General features: G+C 45.0%; 1 pseudogene; it reads right to left on the reverse strand.

Moving 5' to 3' along the window:
* Positions 1-3,144: 3,144 nt before the first annotated feature.
* LOC129395175 (immunoglobulin kappa variable 1-39-like) lies at positions 3,145-6,178 on the reverse strand (annotated as a pseudogene).
* Positions 6,179-6,420: the final 242 nt, after the last annotated feature.

The raw sequence follows: 6,420 nt of genomic DNA on the forward strand, positions 1-6,420 counted from the left end.
CTCTGCCTCCTGGTTAGCCCTGGACTCTGTGCCTCAGTTTCCTAATGAGAGTTAAGGCAAATCACTTCTATATGTTACATTATAATTTCCAAAGCACATTTGAGCTCATTGTCCCCATGTCAAGGGCTAAAGCCCCTGCATGGTCTGCAGTGGGAAATGCACTCACCCTGAAAGCCCATCACCAAGAGGCAGAGGAGCAGGGCCAGGAAGAGCATCTTGGAGTGTCCAGGGAACCTGCTGCTTCTAGACCTAAGGGCAAGGGGAGTATGGATGGGCAGGTCATTCCTGTCATGGCTCTGTATAAACAGGTTGCACATCCCAAGATTTAAATAAGCACAGATTTCCTTGGAGTCAAGGCCCGATGACCTTAAGCAGAGCCCCTCTCCAGGAGTCTCCCAGGGCAGGCAGGCTCACTCCACCTGTGGCTGCCAGGAAGTGGTGGGGGTGATGTAGATGCCTCGGGTCCCATGGTGGCTGAGGCTGGACTGAGCAGGGCCAGTGATGCTGCCCCATTCCCAGGGTTCCACTCCAGAGGCTGGGACAGAGGTCACCCCAGAGCCAGCCAGATGTCTGCAGAGAGGCCTCTGGATGTTCTATTTTTATGCCACTAAATGTTTGGCAATTTGTTACAGCAGCCCTAGAAAAATAACACAAAAAGTGCTCAGGGAAAATCCAGACTAAAGATGCAATGGCCATTTCCGATCTTCTTGTTTAACTATCAACTCTATACATAAATGGATTGGTGGGGAATTTTATGGTAGAAAAACTTGGCAAATGTGATGAAGGATCTTGAGAACTGAATACTATCTTGGAGTATCTTTTGGACCCCATGTAATCATAATTGTCTGCCTAAGAGGGAGGAAGGAGGGTCAGATTTGGAGAGGAGATGTGACTATGAAGAAGCTGAGTGATGTGAGGGAAAGGCCATGGCCAAGGAAAGACAGCAGCCTCTAGAAGATGGAAAAGGCAAGAAAACACACTCTTTCCCACAGGGAAGCTTGATTTTAGCCCAAAGAGACCTGTGTGAGATTTCTCCCTTCCAGAATTGTGAAAGAATGATTCTATGCTATTTGAAGCCAGTAATGACATAGTGATTTGTTACAGCTGCTATAGGAAACTCACACAAGGTGAAAGAATGGCATTTGCCTCTCTGAGGAGATGTTTCTCTCTGATCTCTCAGCCTTTTCTAACTTGTTAGCCTTTGGTTTCAATTTGGACAAGAGACAGAGCACAGTTTACTATAAGGAGAGCTAGCACCAGAATTCCATGTAGGGAGAAAATCTCCTGGGTAAATCCCTAGATTGAGTTTTGTACACTGCAGGTGTCTGAGAGCCTAGGGGTCAGATCTCATTACTCCTGAGGAGGGTGGGATTCCCTAGTAGGAGGACAAATTAGATTTGCAGGACACAATCTAATTAGGAAGAAAGAGGGAAGGCTGGAGTCAGAGATGGAAACTAATGGAAGAGAGGAGGAAGGCTCAGGGCAAGGAAAGATGTGACCCTTCCCCCAAGTCTGAAATAAAGCTGTTCAGAGATTTAAAGTCTTTGAGAAAGTTGCATTTCTGTAGAAGAAACTGCAGAAGGGGCTGATTTTAAGTTCCTTTTGCCATATAAGGCTAATTTTATGGTTCCAGAGGGTAGAAGGTGAACATCTTTTCATGGGGGGATAGTAACTTACTCAGACTACCAAACCCCCTAGTTGTCTGCCAACTGCCTTCCTTAAAGAAGAATCCAAAGTCTCACGGCTGGGAGAAGGGAGAACAGGGAGCAGCCAGCAGCTTTATAAAGCAAAAGAGCTGAAGGGATCTGAGTCAGGGCCCTCTGGTCTGGGTGTTTCCTGGGCTGGAAGATTCTTCTCCTGCTGCTCTAATGTGGACCTCATAGTGTGGAGCTATTTGTTAGGGGCTCCTCTAATGTTGTGACCCAGAAGAAAGGAATTGCTATTTAATCAGAATCTATGAGAGACTGATAAAACAAATTAAATGTTTTAGACATTTTCTAAATTTCTCTATCCATTATAAGAGAAGAAGTATCAACAATTTGATGACACCTCCACTAATGAGGATTTGCCTACAGTCTTAGGTTGGGTTTCTAACGACAAGGATTCCCATGTGAGCACCATAATTACAAGCTGCAGGAAACCCTGAGACGGAAGGCAGAAAGTGAGGCAGGGAAGAGATGATGGACAGTGAAAGGCCTGTCAGCCAGCAGCTACCCATGAGGACCACAAGAGCTGAAGCCCACATGGAAACATAAGAGAATGCCTCTGGGCTATTCCACCTGAGAGGTGAGGGAGTTGGGGTATTTATACACCTCACCTGTTCTCACTGATTGAGGGCTGTTCTAGGTGATGCCCATTTCAGGCCCTGAGATCTGCCACATGTGCAGGCAGAGCTGCTTCCCCAGCTTCAGAGACAGCAGGGAGGCACAGACATGGCCATGAGGGGTCAGCAGAAGTACAGTGAATGAAAAAGGCTGCGGGAAAAGTCAAAGAGGGCAACGTCCATAAAGAAAAGGTGTGGTTGTTAAATCTGGATCATCTGCATGTGCTAGTTCCCTCTGGAATAAGATGCTGGCTGTTCACTTGTAAGCAAATGCTACAGAATTCAGGCAGGCCCTCCAAGCAGAGCATCAGCAGCCCTGAACCTGGGCTTCCCAGAAATGTCTGAAGACCACATGATTGGCAATTACACCTTCTGTGGAAGATGCACTCTGGATTCTTGAGGAGATCCAAATAATCTTTCTCTTGTAGTATTTGCATCTTTGACTACCATGCCCCCAAGCCTTTTAAAAGCTGTTGTTTAGACTCTCATTCCCTATATTTAGAAAAATAATCCTACTTGGAATTTCAAGAGTGGCTTATTCTTTGAGATATTAATTCCAACTGACACCATAACTCAGACTCCTCAAGTGTAATAATCTCTTCTTAATGAAATCAGGAGAGACATTGCCATGTCTGTGCTACTGGGGATGAGGAGAAGGAAAGACTGTTAAGGTATACAGGAGACTTCATAGACCCTTCTACCAAAACTTTCCAATGACCTTCAAAGTTTGACTGCAATTTGAGAATTGCTCTTAGCAGATGAGGGCACCAGGAGGAGCAGCAGGGGCAGCCCAGCCTCACACATCTGCTTCCCTGTGTGGTTTATGCTATCACTTGCAACACAGTAGGAGGGTAACTGTAATGCTGTTGATAGTAATAAGTGGCCAAATCATCACGCTGCAGGCTGCAGGCTGCTGATGGTGAGAGTGAAATCTGTCCCAGGTTGACTGCTACTGAACCAGGATGGGACCCCCGTCTGCAGTTTTGTTGCAGCATGAATTAGGAGAGTAGGGGCTTTCCCTGGTTTCTGCTGATACCAGACTAATTACTAATGCTGTGACTCACCTGGCAAGTGATAGTGACTCTGTCTCCTACAGATGCAGACAGGGAGGATGGAGACTGGGTCATCTGGATATCACGTCTGGTACCTGAGGTTGGAAACATAAAAACAAACATCTACACAATCAATCATTTATAAGAACCCCTCCCTGAAGAGCCAGGCTGTACTGAGCACACTGGCTGAGTAAATTCCTAGTGTTCTCCTTCCTTACCTGGCAGCCAGAGCCCCAGGAGCCCCAGGAGCTGAGTGGGGGCCCTCGTGTCCGTGCTGTGTCCTGACTGGGGCTGACTCCTGCACAGGGTGTGACCAGCCTATTAAGAAGTCTTCAGGGCAGGGGGCTGTGCTCTGGGAACATGCTAATCAGCAAGGGATGGAGCAGACTGGGCATAGCTGCAGGGCTGGCTCATCTCAGTAACTCAGCATAGGAACAATGTCCCTAGGGTCCCAGGTCAAACCAGGGCAGTACAGGTATGTCTGTAAATAACGTGTTTCTTCCTGGGGACCACTTTGTAACAGAGCACATTTTTTGATACTTCTCAAAATTTGAAATACTGCTGAGTACCTGATGAAATAATATATTCCATTGGTGTATTGGGATTATTTAGGAGAATATTCTTCTCTGTAGGAAAATGATAGTAAAGTTTTAGAGGGTGTGATCATCGGGTATTTGATATACTCTGAAAGGGAAGGGGATACATTGTGGTATACTTACAACATTTCTGTGAGTGTGAAATTGTTTCTTCCCTTTAAAAAAATTTATCAAGATAATGCTAAATATATTTCAGTATTTAAATACTTTCAGTATTTTGGAATGACTTTAATTCATTATTATGATTATCACTATCTGTTCAAGCAATTCCCTGCAGATGCACAAAGATGATACCCTCAACCTCAAAGCATGTATTGCTCACAGATCTAACATTATCCAAACCTATGGACCTCTTTAACGCCAGGGATTTTATGGAATGCATCTTATTTTTGGTTTCAGGGCCTCCATATTCTATTCCTGTTTCTGTCATTGGTTATTTCTTCCCAGGATTCATCAGCATGAAGGGCTGAGTAGTGATGCTAGACCTGACTACTTAAAAAATAAAAAAAAGTCACTTGTTTCTTCCTCCAATTATAGAAGCATGGATTAGGATAAACTTGAAATTATCCAGGGATCAATTGTCTCCAAAAAAAGACTAATGCCATATTCCCTGAGTAATGGTCTGGGCTGCACTGCCCACTAGCATGTTCCTGGGGACTCAGGAGGAGCTCCTCTGGAGCCTGGATTCCTGGAGATCAGGTGACGGGGAGAGCTTGGGAAAGACCAGGACAGTGAGTCCTCCCTCCTAGTGAGGGCAGCTGCTGCTCAGGGCATATCCCTGCCTTGCACTATCAATGCCACTTTCCTCTTTTACTCTTTAGCAGTGAGGGAAGGTCATCCTAACCCAGGTGCCAGCCTCCTGTCTCACATCTAGGACAGAGAGTCTCCATCTCCTTTCCAGTAAGTACCCATGTATATGGAGAAATCACTTGGATTTGGACAAAACTGAACACAGATTCGCATCCATTATATGTCACATCTTTAACAGGGGCCAAGGCATCTCAGCCTGGTGCAGTCGCAGAGGAAGTGGATTGAACTACATCAGCATCAGTGGGCTTCAGCCTGGGGTTCTGGGGAGTATTACTGATGCCTGACTAGGAGTGGTCAAATCACTGTAGTGGAGACTCTGCATACACCCTCCTGCTGCCTATTCAGGGGCCTGAACTTGGGGGAACATACTTGTTTTGAGGGAAAAATGGAAACTTCCTACATTTATATATATACGTATATATGTGTGTGTGTATATATATATATGTGTCTGTGTATATATGTGTGTGTGTATGTATGTGTGTATACGTATAAATCTCCTGTTAGTTCTGTCCCTCTAGATGTCACTGGCTAATACAGGAAGTTTATTAAGTATTAACTCACACAATCACAAGGTCTCCCAATAGGATGTCTGCAGGCTGTGGAGCAAGGAGAGCCAGCCAGAGTTCCAAAACTGAAGAACTAGGAGTCCATGTTCAAGGGCAGGAAGCATCCAGCACGGGAGAAAGCTGTAGGCTGGGAGGCGAGGCCCGTCTCTTTTCACATTTTTCTGCCTGTTTATAGTATGGCTGTGTTGGCAGCTGACTGGATTGTGCCCACACAGATTAAGGGCGGGTCTGCCTTTCCCAGCCCACTGACTCACATATTAATCTCCTTTGGCAACACCCTCACAAACACACCCAGGACCAATACTTTACCTCCTCAATCCAATCAAGTTGACACTCAGTATTAACCATCACAAGCCCACCCCTTGTCACCTTGAACACATACACATCTCCTGAGATCATACATAATCTTAAAATAAAGACAATAATGTGGTCGTAATTACACCTAACATAATTATCCTTCCTACAACCGGAAACGCACCAATCGCCAACCCAAATACTATTACATAAAGTGAACAATGCTTAAATGCTGATATGAAGTCAATAACTCTTATGTCACCTGATAAAAAGGAAATGAAATCAAGATATTTTCTTAGTACATGTGTATACATGCACAAACATGTTTTTAAGACAAGAAGAAAGAAATACTCATGACAGTTCCAGTCCTCATTTCTGCAGCTGGTCACATGGTCACAGCTGGTATTGATTACTACCTTCTTCCATTATTCATTCTGTATTTCCTTTGCCTTTAGCAAGCACCTCAGCAGGTTGTGACCCCGGAGGGATCTGGACCATTTATGGTCTTACCTGGGTTGGGCTGTTGTAGTTTCCCATTGACCTTAATCAGAGTGCATGATAATCCCAAGAGACGCCCTAATGGATCTCCTGTATTCCACGCATACTCTTCCTCACTTCCGTTGTGGAGTAGTGGACTGACTTCATCTTGATAGTCTGGGTCAATCACCGCAGCCAACACTGTAACTCCATTCTTATCCTGTTAACTTAAAGGTAGGAGGAGCCCAAAGTGCCCAGCTGGCCATCTTAACTTCCCATTTAATGGAATCATTATTTTGTCT

The sequence above is a fragment of the Pan paniscus genome, chromosome 23, assembly GCF_029289425.2.
Source record: "Pan paniscus chromosome 23, NHGRI_mPanPan1-v2.0_pri, whole genome shotgun sequence".
NCBI lineage: Eukaryota > Metazoa > Chordata > Mammalia > Primates > Hominidae > Pan > Pan paniscus.